Source organism: Pseudophryne corroboree, unplaced genomic scaffold (assembly GCF_028390025.1).
Source record: "Pseudophryne corroboree isolate aPseCor3 unplaced genomic scaffold, aPseCor3.hap2 scaffold_306, whole genome shotgun sequence".
Classification (NCBI taxonomy): domain Eukaryota; kingdom Metazoa; phylum Chordata; class Amphibia; order Anura; family Myobatrachidae; genus Pseudophryne; species Pseudophryne corroboree.
In genome coordinates this window covers 317,514-331,500 of record NW_026969736.1, presented here as the reverse complement: position 1 = coordinate 331,500, position 13,987 = coordinate 317,514, and positions in this window count along the sequence as shown.

Sequence of the window (13,987 nt, the reverse complement as noted above, 5' to 3'; positions counted from 1 at the left end):
AAGCCTCCTGTTAGGCCATCATCTACACGACATAGCCCTGAATTTTCCAATGCGCAGCTCTTTGCAAAAGAGAGATATTGGCAAGGAAAAGCTGTCTTGTACCATTGCATTTTTCTCCCAAACGAAGGACACTAGAAAGAAAATTTTAAAGCCTCCTGTTAGGCCATCATCTACACGACATAGCCCTGAATTTTCCAATGCGCAGCTCTTTGCAAAAGAGAGATATTGGCAAGGAAAAGCTGTCTTGTACCTTTGCATTTTTCTCCCAAACGAAGGACACTAGAATTAAAATTTTAAAGCCTCCTGTTAGGCCATCATCTACACGACATAGCCCTGAATTTTCCAATGCGTAGCTTTTTGCAAAAGAGATATTGGCAAGGAAAAGCTGTCTTGTACCTTTGCATTTTTCTCCCAAACGAAGGACACTAGAATTAAAATTTTAAAGCCTCCTGTTAGGCCATCATCTACACGACATAGCCCTGAATTTTCCAATGCGCAGCTCTTTGCAAAAGAGAGATATTGGCAAGGAAAAGCTGTCTTGTACCATTGCATTTTTCTCCCAAACGAAGGTCACTAGAAAGAAAATTTTTAAAGCCTCCTGTTAGGCCATCATCTACACGACATAGCCCTGAATTTTCCAATGCGCAGCTCTTTGCAAAAGAGAGATATTGGCAAGGAAAAGCTGTCTTGTACCTTTGCATTTTTCTCCCAAACGAAGGTCAGTAGAAAGAAAATTTTAAAGCCTCCTGTTAGGCCATCATCTACACGACATAGCCCTGAATTTTCCAATGCGTAGCTCTTTGCAAAAGAGAGATATTGGCAAGGAAAAGCTGTCTTGTACCTTTGCATTTTTCTCCCAAACGAAGGACACTAGAAAGAAAATTTTAAAGCCTCCTGTTAGGCCATCATCTACACGAAATAGCCCTGAATTTTCCAATGCGCAGCTCTTTGCAAAAGAGAGATATTGGCAAGGAAAAGCTGTCAGGTACCTTTGCATTTTTCTCCCAAACGAAGGACACTAGAAAGAAAATTTTAAAGCCTCCTGTTAGGCCATCATCTACACGAAATAGCCCTGAATTTTCCAATGCGCAGCTCTTTGCAAAAGAGAGATATTGGCAAGGAAAAGCTGTCTTGTACCATTGCATTTTTCTCCCAAACGAAGGACACTAGAAAGAAAATTTTAAAGCCTCCTGTTAGGCCATCATCTACACGACATAGCCCTGAATTTTCCAATGCGCAGCTCTTTGCAAAAGAGAGATATTGGCAAGGAAAAGCTGTCTTGTACCTTTGCATTTTTCTCCCAAACGAAGGTCACTAGAAAGAAAATTTTAAAGCCTCCTGTTAGGCCATCATCTACACGACATAGCCCTGAATTTTCCAATGCGCAGCTCTTTGCAAAAGAGAGATATTGGCAAGGAAAAGCTGTCTTGTACCTTTGCATTTTTCTCCCAAACGAAGGACACTAGAAAGAAAATTTTAAAGCCTCCTGTTAGGCCATCATCTACACGACATAGCCCTGAATTTTCCAATGCGTAGCTCTTTGCAAAAGAGAGATATTGGCAAGGAAAAGCTGTCTTGTACCATTGCATTTTTCTCCCAAACGAAGGTCACTAGAAAGAAAATTTTTAAAGCCTCCTGTTAGGCCATCATCTACACGACATAGCCCTGAATTTTCCAATGCGCAGCTCTTTGCAAAAGAGAGATATTGGCAAGGAAAAGCTGTCTTGTACCTTTGCATTTTTCTCCCAAACGAAGGTCAGTAGAAAGAAAATTTTAAAGCCTCCTGTTAGGCCATCATCTACACGACATAGCCCTGAATTTTCCAATGCGCAGCTCTTTGCAAAAGAGAGATATTGGCAAGGAAAAGCTGTCTTGTACCTTTGTATTTTTCTCCCAAACGAAGGTCACTAGAAAGAAAATTTTAAAGCCTCCTGTTAGGCCATCATCTACACGACATAGCCCTGAATTTTCCAATGCGCAGCTCTTTGCAAAAGAGAGATATTGGCAAGGAAAAGCTGTCTTGTACCTTTGCATTTTTCTCCCAAACGAAGGACACTAGAAAGAAAATTTTAAAGCCTCCTGTTAGGCCATCATCTACACGAAATAGCCCTGAATTTTCCAATGCGCAGCTCTTTGCAAAAGAGAGATATTGGCAAGGAAAAGCTGTCTTGTACCATTGCATTTTTCTCCCAAACGAAGGACACTAGAAAGAAAATTTTAAAGCCTCCTGTTAGGCCATCATCTACACGACATAGCCCTGAATTTTCCAATGCGTAGCTCTTTGCAAAAGAGAGATATTGGCAAGGAAAAGCTGTCTTGTACCATTGCATTTTTCTCCCAAACGAAGGTCACTAGAAAGAAAATTTTTAAAGCCTCCTGTTAGGCCATCATCTACACGACATAGCCCTGAATTTTCCAATGCGCAGCTCTTTGCAAAAGAGAGATATTGGCAAGGAAAAGCTGTCTTGTACCATTGCATTTTTCTCCCAAACGAAGGACACTAGAAAGAAAATTTTAAAGCCTCCTGTTAGGCCATCATCTACACGACATAGCCCTGAATTTTCCAATGCGCAGATCTTTGCAAAAGAGAGATATTGGCAAGGAAAAGCTGTCTTGTACCATTGCATTTTTCTCCCAAACGAAGGACACTAGAAAGAAAATTTTAAAGCCTCCTGTTAGGCCATCATCTACACGACATAGCCCTGAATTTTCCAATGCGCAGATCTTTGCAAAAGAGAGATATTGGCAAGGAAAAGCTGTCTTGTACCATTGCATTTTTCTCCCAAACGAAGGACACTAGAAAGAAAATTTTAAAGCCTCCTGTTAGGCCATCATCTACACGACATAGCCCTGAATTTTCCAATGCGTAGCTCTTTGCAAAAGAGAGATATTGGCAAGGAAAAGCTGTCTTGTACCATTGCATTTTTCTCCCAAACGAAGGACAGTAGAAAGAAAATTTTAAAGCCTCCTGTTAGGCCATCATCTACACGACATAGCCCTGAATTTTCCAATGCGTAGCTCTTTGCAAAAGAGAGATATTGGCAAGGAAAAGCTGTCTTGTACCATTGCATTTTTCTCCCAAACGAAGGACACTAGAAAGAAAATTTTAAAGCCTCCTGTTAGGCCATCATCTACACGAAATAGCCCTGAATTTTCCAATGCGCAGCTCTTTGCAAAAGAGAGATATTGGCAAGGAAAATCTGTCTTGTACCATTGCATTTTTCTCCCAAACGAAGGTCAGTAGAAAGAAAATTTGAAAGCCTCCTGTTAGGCCATCATCTACACGACATAGCCCTGAATTTTCCAATGCGCAGCTCTTTGCAAAAGAGAGATATTGGCAAGGAAAAGCTGTCAGGTACCTTTGCATTTTTCTCCCAAACGAAGGACACTAGAAAGAAAATTTTAAAGCCTACTGTTAGGCCATCATCTACACGAAATAGCCCTGAATTTTCCAATGCGCAGCTCTTTGCAAAAGAGAGATATTGGCAAGGAAAAGCTGTCTTGTACCATTGCATTTTTCTCCCAAACGAAGGACACTAGAAAGAAAAATTTAAAGCCTCCTGTTAGGCCATCATCTACACGACATAGCCCTGAATTTTCCAATGCGCAGCTCTTTGCAAAAGAGAGATATTGGCAAGGAAAAGCTGTCTTGTACCATTGCATTTTTCTCCCAAACGAAGGTCACTAGAAAGAAAATTTTAAAGCCTCCTGTTAGGCCATCATCTACACGACATAGCCCTGAATTTTCCAATGCGTAGCTCTTTGCAAAAGAGAGATATTGGCAAGGAAAAGCTGTCTTGTACCATTGCATTTTTCTCCAAAACGAAGGACACTAGAAAGAAAATTTTAAAGCCTCCTGTTAGGCCATCATCTACACGACATAGCCCTGAATTTTCCAATGCGCAGCTCTTTGCAAAAGAGAGATATTGGCAAGGAAAAGCTGTCTTGTACCTTTGCATTTTTCTCCCAAACGAAGGACACTAGAAAGAAAATTTTAAAGCCTCCTGTTAGGCCATCATCTACACGAAATAGCCCTGAATTTTCCAATGCGCAGCTCTTTGCAAAAGAGAGATATTGGCAAGGAAAAGCTGTCTTGTACCTTTGCATTTTTCTCCCAAACGAAGGACACTAGAATTAAAATTTTAAAGCCTCCTGTTAGGCCATCATCTACACGAAATAGCCCTGAATTTTCCAATGCGCAGCTCTTTGCAAAAGAGAGATATTGGCAAGGAAAAGCTGTCAGGTACCTTTGCATTTTTCTCCCAAACGAAGGACACTAGAAAGAAAATTTTAAAGCCTACTGTTAGGCCATCATCTACACGAAATAGCCCTGAATTTTCCAATGCGCAGCTCTTTGCAAAAGAGAGATATTGGCAAGGAAAAGCTGTCTTGTACCATTGCATTTTTCTCCCAAACGAAGGACACTAGAAAGAAAAATTTAAAGCCTCCTGTTAGGCCATCATCTACACGACATAGCCCTGAATTTTCCAATGCGCAGCTCTTTGCAAAAGAGAGATATTGGCAAGGAAAAGCTGTCTTGTACCATTGCATTTTTCTCCCAAACGAAGGTCACTAGAAAGAAAATTTTAAAGCCTCCTGTTAGGCCATCATCTACACGACATAGCCCTGAATTTTCCAATGCGTAGCTCTTTGCAAAAGAGAGATATTGGCAAGGAAAAGCTGTCTTGTACCATTGCATTTTTCTCCAAAACGAAGGACACTAGAAAGAAAATTTTAAAGCCTCCTGTTAGGCCATCATCTACACGACATAGCCCTGAATTTTCCAATGCGCAGCTCTTTGCAAAAGAGAGATATTGGCAAGGAAAAGCTGTCTTGTACCTTTGCATTTTTCTCCCAAACGAAGGACACTAGAAAGAAAATTTTAAAGCCTCCTGTTAGGCCATCATCTACACGAAATAGCCCTGAATTTTCCAATGCGCAGCTCTTTGCAAAAGAGAGATATTGGCAAGGAAAAGCTGTCTTGTACCTTTGCATTTTTCTCCCAAACGAAGGACACTAGAATTAAAATTTTAAAGCCTCCTGTTAGGCCATCATCTACACGAAATAGCCCTGAATTTTCCAATGCGCAGCTCTTTGCAAAAGAGAGATATTGGCAAGGAAAAGCTGTCTTGTACCATTGCATTTTTCTCCCAAACGAAGGTCACTAGTAAAGAAAATTTTTAAAGCCTCCTGTTAGGCCATCATCTACACGACATAGCCCTGAATTTTCCAATGCGCAGCTCTTTGCAAAAGAGAGATATTGGCAAGGAAAAGCTGTCTTGTACCTTTGCATTTTTCTCCCAAACGAAGGTCAGTAGAAAGAAAATTTTAAAGCCTCCTGTTAGGCCATCATCTACACGACATAGCCCTGAATCTTCCAATGCGTAGCTCTTTGCAAAAGAGAGATATTGGCAAGGAAAAGCTGTCTTGTACCTTTGCATTTTTCTCCCAAACGAAGGAAACTAGAAAGAAAATTTTAAAGCCTCCTGTTAGGCCATCATCTACACGAAATAGCCCTGAATTTTCCAATGCGCAGCTCTTTGCAAAAGAGAGATATTGGCAAGTAAAAGCTGTCTTGTACCATTGCATTTTTCTCCCAAACGAAGGACACTAGAAAGAAAATTTTAAAGCCTCCTGTTAGGCCATCATCTACACGACATAGCCCTGAATTTTCCAATGCGCAGCTCTTTGCAAAAGAGAGATATTGGCAAGGAAAAGCTGTCTTGTACCATTGCATTTTTCTCCCAAACGAAGGTCACTAGAAAGAAAATTTTAAAGCCTCCTGTTAGGCCATCATCTACACGAAATAGCCCTGAATTTTCCAATGCGCAGCTCTTTGCAAAAGAGAGATATTGGCAAGGAAAAGCTGTCTTGTACCATTGCATTTTTCTCCCAAACGAAGGACACTAGAAAGAAAATTTTAAAGCCTCCTGTTAGGCCATCATCTACACGACATAGCCCTGAATTTTCCAATGCGCAGCTCTTTGCAAAAGAGAGATATTGGCAAGGAAAAGCTGTCTTGTACCTTTGCATTTTTCTCCCAAACGAAGGTCACTAGAAAGAAAATTTTAAAGCCTCCTGTTAGGCCATCATCTACACGACATAGCCCTGAATTTTCCAATGCGCAGCTCTTTGCAAAAGAGAGATATTGGCAAGGAAAAGCTGTCTTGTACCTTTGCATTTTTCTCCCAAACGAAGGACACTAGAAAGAAAATTTTAAAGCCTCCTGTTAGGCCATCATCTACACGACATAGCCCTGAATTTTCCAATGCGTAGCTCTTTGCAAAAGAGAGATATTGGCAAGGAAAAGCTGTCTTGTACCATTGCATTTTTCTCCCAAACGAAGGACACTAGAAAGAAAATTTTAAAGCCTCCTGTTAGGCCATCATCTACACGACATAGCCCTGAATTTTCCAATGCGCAGCTCTTTGCAAAAGAGAGATATTGGCAAGGAAAAGCTGTCTTGTACCATTGCATTTTTCTCCCAAACGAAGGTCACTAGAAAGAAAATTTTTAAAGCCTCCTGTTAGGCCATCATCTACACGACATAGCCCTGAATTTTCCAATGCGCAGCTCTTTGCAAAAGAGAGATATTGGCAAGGAAAAGCTGTCTTGTACCTTTGCATTTTTCTCCCAAACGAAGGTCAGTAGAAAGAAAATTTTAAAGCCTCCTGTTAGGCCATCATCTACACGACATAGCCCTGAATTTTCCAATGCGCAGCTCTTTGCAAAAGAGAGATATTGGCAAGGAAAAGCTGTCTTGTACCTTTGCATTTTTCTCCCAAACGAAGGTCACTAGAAAGAAAATTTTAAAGCCTCCTGTTAGGCCATCATCTACACGACATAGCCCTGAATTTTCCAATGCGCAGCTCTTTGCAAAAGAGAGATATTGGCAAGGAAAAGCTGTCTTGTACCTTTGCATTTTTCTCCCAAACGAAGGACACTAGAAAGAAAATTTTAAAGCCTCCTGTTAGGCCATCATCTACACGAAATAGCCCTGAATTTTCCAATGCGCAGCTCTTTGCAAAAGAGAGATATTGGCAAGGAAAAGCTGTCTTGTACCATTGCATTTTTCTCCCAAACGAAGGACACTAGAAAGAAAATTTTAAAGCCTCCTGTTAGGCCATCATCTACACGACATAGCCCTGAATTTTCCAATGCGTAGCTCTTTGCAAAAGAGAGATATTGGCAAGGAAAAGCTGTCTTGTACCATTGCATTTTTCTCCCAAACGAAGGACACTAGAAAGAAAATTTTAAAGCCTCCTGTTAGGCCATCATCTACACGACATAGCCCTGAATTTTCCAATGCGCAGCTCTTTGCAAAAGAGAGATATTGGCAAGGAAAAGCTGTCTTGTACCATTGCATTTTTCTCCCAAACGAAGGTCACTAGAAAGAAAATTTTTAAAGCCTCCTGTTAGGCCATCATCTACACGACATAGCCCTGAATTTTCCAATGCGCAGCTCTTTGCAAAAGAGAGATATTGGCAAGGAAAAGCTGTCTTGTACCTTTGCATTTTTCTCCCAAACGAAGGTCAGTAGAAAGAAAATTTTAAAGCCACCTGTTAGGCCATCATCTACACGACATAGCCCTGAATTTTCCAATGCGTAGCTCTTTGCAAAAGAGAGATATTGGCAAGGAAAAGCTGTCTTGTACCTTTGCATTTTTCTCCCAAACGAAGGACACTAGAAAGAAAATTTTAAAGCCTCCTGTTAGGCCATCATCTACACGAAATAGCCCTGAATTTTCCAATGCGCAGCTCTTTGCAAAAGAGAGATATTGGCAAGGAAAAGCTGTCTTGTACCATTGCATTTTTCTCCCAAACGAAGGACACTAGAAAGAAAATTTTAAAGCCTCCTGTTAGGCCATCATCTACACGACATAGCCCTGAATTTTCCAATGCGCAGCTCTTTGCAAAAGAGAGATATTGGCAAGGAAAAGCTGTCTTGTACCATTGCATTTTTCTCCCAAACGAAGGACACTAGAAAGAAAATTTTAAAGCCTCCTGTTAGGCCATCATCTACACGACATAGCCCTGAATTTTCCAATGCGCAGATCTTTGCAAAAGAGAGATATTGGCAAGGAAAAGCTGTCTTGTACCATTGCATTTTTCTCCCAAACGAAGGACACTAGAAAGAAAATTTTAAAGCCTCCTGTTAGGCCATCATCTACACGACATAGCCCTGAATTTTCCAATGCGTAGCTCTTTGCAAAAGAGAGATATTGGCAAGGAAAAGCTGTCTTGTACCATTGCATTTTTCTCCCAAACGAAGGACACTAGAAAGAAAATTTTAAAGCCTCCTGTTAGGCCATCATCTACACGACATAGCCCTGAATTTTCCAATGCGTAGCTCTTTGCAAAAGAGAGATATTGGCAAGGAAAAGCTGTCTTGTACCATTGCATTTTTCTCCCAAACGAAGGACACTAGAAAGAAAATTTTAAAGCCTCCTGTTAGGCCATCATCTACACGAAATAGCCCTGAATTTTCCAATGCGCAGCTCTTTGCAAAAGAGAGATATTGGCAAGGAAAATCTGTCTTGTACCATTGCATTTTTCTCCCAAACGAAGGTCACTAGAAAGAAAATTTTTAAAGCCTCCTGTTAGGCCATCATCTACACGACATAGCCCTGAATTTTCCAATGCGCAGCTCTTTGCAAAAGAGAGATATTGGCAAGGAAAAGCTGTCTTGTACCATTGCATTTTTCTCCCAAACGAAGGTCAGTAGAAAGAAAATTTGAAAGCCTCCTGTTAGGCCATCATCTACACGACATAGCCCTGAATTTTCCAATGCGCAGCTCTTTGCAAAAGAGAGATATTGGCAAGGAAAAGCTGTCTTGTACCTTTGCATTTTTCTCCCAAACGAAGGTCACTAGAAAGAAAATTTTAAAGCCTCCTGTTAGGCCATCATCAACACGACATAGCCCTGAATTTTCCAATGCGCAGCTCTTTGCAAAAGAGAGATATTGGCAAGGAAAAGCTGTCAGGTACCTTTGCATTTTTCTCCCAAACGAAGGACACTAGAAAGAAAATTTTAAAGCCTACTGTTAGGCCATCATCTACACGAAATAGCCCTGAATTTTCCAATGCGCAGCTCTTTGCAAAAGAGAGATATTGGCAAGGAAAAGCTGTCTTGTACCATTGCATTTTTCTCCCAAACGAAGGACACTAGAAAGAAAAATTTAAAGCCTCCTGTTAGGCCATCATCTACACGACATAGCCCTGAATTTTCCAATGCGCAGCTCTTTGCAAAAGAGAGATATTGGCAAGGAAAAGCTGTCTTGTACCATTGCATTTTTCTCCCAAACGAAGGTCACTAGAAAGAAAATTTTAAAGCCTCCTGTTAGGCCATCATCTACACGACATAGCCCTGAATTTTCCAATGCGTAGCTCTTTGCAAAAGAGAGATATTGGCAAGGAAAAGCTGTCTTGTACCATTGCATTTTTCTCCCAAACGAAGGACACTAGAAAGAAAATTTTAAAGCCTCCTGTTAGGCCATCATCTACACGACATAGCCCTGAATTTTCCAATGCGTAGCTCTTTGCAAAAGAGAGATATTGGCAAGGAAAAGCTGTCTTGTACCATTGCATTTTTCTCCCAAACGAAGGACACTAGAAAGAAAATTTTAAAGCCTCCTGTTAGGCCATCATCTACACGAATAGCCCTGAATTTTCCAATGCGCAGCTCTTTGCAAAAGAGAGATATTGGCAAGGAAAATCTGTCTTGTACCATTGCATTTTTCTCCCAAACGAAGGTCACTAGAAAGAAAATTTTTAAAGCCTCCTGTTAGGCCATCATCTACACGACATAGCCCTGAATTTTCCAATGCGCAGCTCTTTGCAAAAGAGAGATATTGGCAAGGAAAAGCTGTCTTGTACCATTGCATTTTTCTCCCAAACGAAGGTCAGTAGAAAGAAAATTTGAAAGCCTCCTGTTAGGCCATCATCTACACGACATAGCCCTGAATTTTCCAATGCGCAGCTCTTTGCAAAAGAGAGATATTGGCAAGGAAAAGCTGTCTTGTACCTTTGCATTTTTCTCCCAAACGAAGGACACTAGAAAGAAAATTTTAAAGCCTCCTGTTAGGCCATCATCTACACGACATAGCCCTGAATTTTCCAATGCGCAGCTCTTTGCAAAAGAGAGATATTGGCAAGGAAAAGCTGTCAGGTACCTTTGCATTTTTCTCCCAAACGAAGGTCACTAGAAAGAAAATTTTAAAGCCTCCTGTTAGGCCATCATCTACACGACATAGCCCTGAATTTTCCAATGCGTAGCTCTTTGCAAAAGAGAGATATTGGCAAGGAAAAGCTGTCTTGTACCATTGCATTTTTCTCCAAAACGAAGGACACTAGAAAGAAAATTTTAAAGCCTCCTGTTAGGCCATCATCTACACGACATAGCCCTGAATTTTCCAATGCGCAGCTCTTTGCAAAAGAGAGATATTGGCAAGGAAAAGCTGTCTTGTACCTTTGCATTTTTCTCCCAAACGAAGGACACTAGAAAGAAAATTTTAAAGCCTCCTGTTAGGCCATCATCTACACGAAATAGCCCTGAATTTTCCAATGCGCAGCTCTTTGCAAAAGAGAGATATTGGCAAGGAAAAGCTGTCTTGTACCTTTGCATTTTTCTCCCAAACGAAGGACACTAGAATTAAAATTTTAAAGCCTCCTGTTAGGCCATCATCTACACGAAATAGCCCTGAATTTTCCAATGCGCAGCTCTTTGCAAAAGAGAGATATTGGCAAGGAAAAGCTGTCTTGTACCATTGCATTTTTCTCCCAAACGAAGGTCACTAGTAAAGAAAATTTTTAAAGCCTTCTGTTAGGCCATCATCTACACGACATAGCCCTGAATTTTCCAATGCGCAGCTCTTTGCAAAAGAGAGATATTGGCAAGGAAAAGCTGTCTTGTACCTTTGCATTTTTCTCCCAAACGAAGGTCAGTAGAAAGAAAATTTTAAAGCCTCCTGTTAGGCCATCATCTACACGACATAGCCCTGAATTTTCCAATGCGTAGCTCTTTGCAAAAGAGAGATATTGGCAAGGAAAAGCTGTCTTGTACCTTTGCATTTTTCTCCCAAACGAAGGAAACTAGAAAGAAAATTTTAAAGCCTCCTGTTAGGCCATTATCTACACGAAATAGCCCTGAATTTTCCAATGCGCAGCTCTTTGCAAAAGAGAGATATTGGCAAGTAAAAGCTGTCTTGTACCATTGCATTTTTCTCCCAAACGAAGGACACTAGAAAGAAAATTTTAAAGCCTCCTGTTAGGCCATCATCTACACGACATAGCCCTGAATTTTCCAATGCGCAGCTCTTTGCAAAAGAGAGATATTGGCAAGGAAAAGCTGTCTTGTACCATTGCATTTTTCTCCCAAACGAAGGTCACTAGAAAGAAAATTTTTAAAGCCTCCTGTTAGGCCATCATCTACACGACATAGCCCTGAATTTTCCAATGCGCAGCTCTTTGCAAAAGAGAGATATTGGCAAGGAAAAGCTGTCTTGTACCTTTGCATTTTTCTCCCAAACGAAGGTCAGTAGAAAGAAAATTTTAAAGCCTCCTGTTAGGCCATCATCTACACGACATAGCCCTGAATTTTCCAATGCGTAGCTCTTTGCAAAAGAGAGATATTGGCAAGGAAAAGCTGTCTTGTACCTTTGCATTTTTCTCCCAAACGAAGGACACTAGAAAGAAAATTTTAAAGCCTCCTGTTAGGCCATCATCTACACGAAATAGCCCTGAATTTTCCAATGCGCAGCTCTTTGCAAAAGAGAGATATTGGCAAGGAAAAGCTGTCAGGTACCTTTGCATTTTTCTCCCAAACGAAGGACACTAGAAAGAAAATTTTAAAGCCTCCTGTTAGGCCATCATCTACACGACATAGCCCTGAATTTTCCAATGCGCAGCTCTTTGCAAAAGAGAGATATTGGCAAGGAAAAGCTGTCTTGTACCTTTGCATTTTTCTCCCAAACGAAGGTCACTAGAAAGAAAATTTTAAAGCCTCCTGTTAGGCCATCATCTACACGACATAGCCCTGAATTTTCCAATGCGCAGCTCTTTGCAAAAGAGAGATATTGGCAAGGAAAAGCTGTCAGGTACCTTTGCATTTTTCTCCCAAACGAAGGACACTAGAAAGAAAATTTTAAAGCCTACTGTTAGGCCATCATCTACACGAAATAGCCCTGAATTTTCCAATGCGCAGCTCTTTGCAAAAGAGAGATATTGGCAAGGAAAAGCTGTCTTGTACCATTGCATTTTTCTCCCAAACGAAGGACACTAGAAAGAAAAATTTAAAGCCTCCTGTTAGGCCATCATCTACACGACATAGCCCTGAATTTTCCAATGCGCAGCTCTTTCCAAAAGAGAGATATTGGCAAGGAAAAGCTGTCTTGTACCATTGCATTTTTCTCCCAAACGAAGGTCACTAGAAAGAAAATTTTAAAGCCTCCTGTTAGGCCATCATCTACACGACATAGCCCTGAATTTTCCAATGCGTAGCTCTTTGCAAAAGAGAGATATTGGCAAGGAAAAGCTGTCTTGTACCATTGCATTTTTCTCCCAAACGAAGGACACTAGAAAGAAAATTTTAAAGCCTCCTGTTAGGCCATCATCTACACGACATAGCCCTGAATTTTCCAATGCGTAGCTCTTTGCAAAAGAGAGATATTGGCAAGGAAAAGCTGTCTTGTACCATTGCATTTTTCTCCCAAACGAAGGACACTAGAAAGAAAATTTTAAAGCCTCCTGTTAGGCCATCATCTACACGAAATAGCCCTGAATTTTCCAATGCGCAGCTCTTTGCAAAAGAGAGATATTGGCAAGGAAAAGCTGTCTTGTACCTTTGCATTTTTCTCCCAAACGAAGGACACTAGAAAGAAAATTTTAAAGCCTCCTGTTAGGCCATCATCTACACGACATAGCCCTGAATTTTCCAATGCGTAGCTCTTTGCAAAAGAGAGATATTGGCAAGGAAAAGCTGTCTTGTACCATTGCATTTTTCTCCCAAACGAAGGTCACTAGAAAGAAAATTTTTAAAGCCTCCTGTTAGGCCATCATCTACACGACATAGCCCTGAATTTTCCAATGCGCAGCTCTTTGCAAAAGAGAGATATTGGCAAGGAAAAGCTGTCTTGTACCTTTGCATTTTTCTCCCAAACGAAGGTCAGTAGAAAGAAAATTTTAAAGCCTCCTGTTAGGCCATCATCTACACGACATAGCCCTGAATTTTCCAATGCGCAGCTCTTTGCAAAAGAGAGATATTGGCAAGGAAAAGCTGTCTTGTACCTTTGCATTTTTCTCCCAAACGAAGGTCACTAGAAACAAAATTTTAAAGCCTCCTGTTAGGCCATCATCTACACGACATAGCCCTGAATTTTCCAATGCGCAGCTCTTTGCAAAAGAGAGATATTGGCAAGGAAAAGCTGTCTTGTACCTTTGCATTTTTCTCCCAAACGAAGGACACTAGAAAGAAAATTTTAAAGCCTCCTGTTAGGCCATCATCTACACGAAATAGCCCTGAATTTTCCAATGCGCAGCTCTTTGCAAAAGAGAGATATTGGCAAGGAAAAGCTGTCTTGTACCATTGCATTTTTCTCCCAAACGAAGGATACTAGAAAGAAAATTTTAAAGCCTCCTGTTAGGCCATCATCTACACGACATAGCCCTGAATTTTCCAATGCGTAGCTCTTTGCAAAAGAGAGATATTGGCAAGGAAAAGCTGTCTTGTACCATTGCATTTTTCTCCCAAACGAAGGACACTAGAAAGAAAATTTTAAAGCCTCCTGTTAGGCCATCATCTACACGACATAGCCCTGAATTTTCCAATGCGCAGCTCTTTGCAAAAGAGAGATATTGGCAAGGAAAAGCTGTCTTGTACCATTGCATTTTTCTCCCAAACGAAGGTCACTAGAAAGAAAATTTTTAAAGCCTCCTGTTAGGCCATCATCTACACGACATAGCCCTGAATTTTCCAATGCGCAGCTCTTTG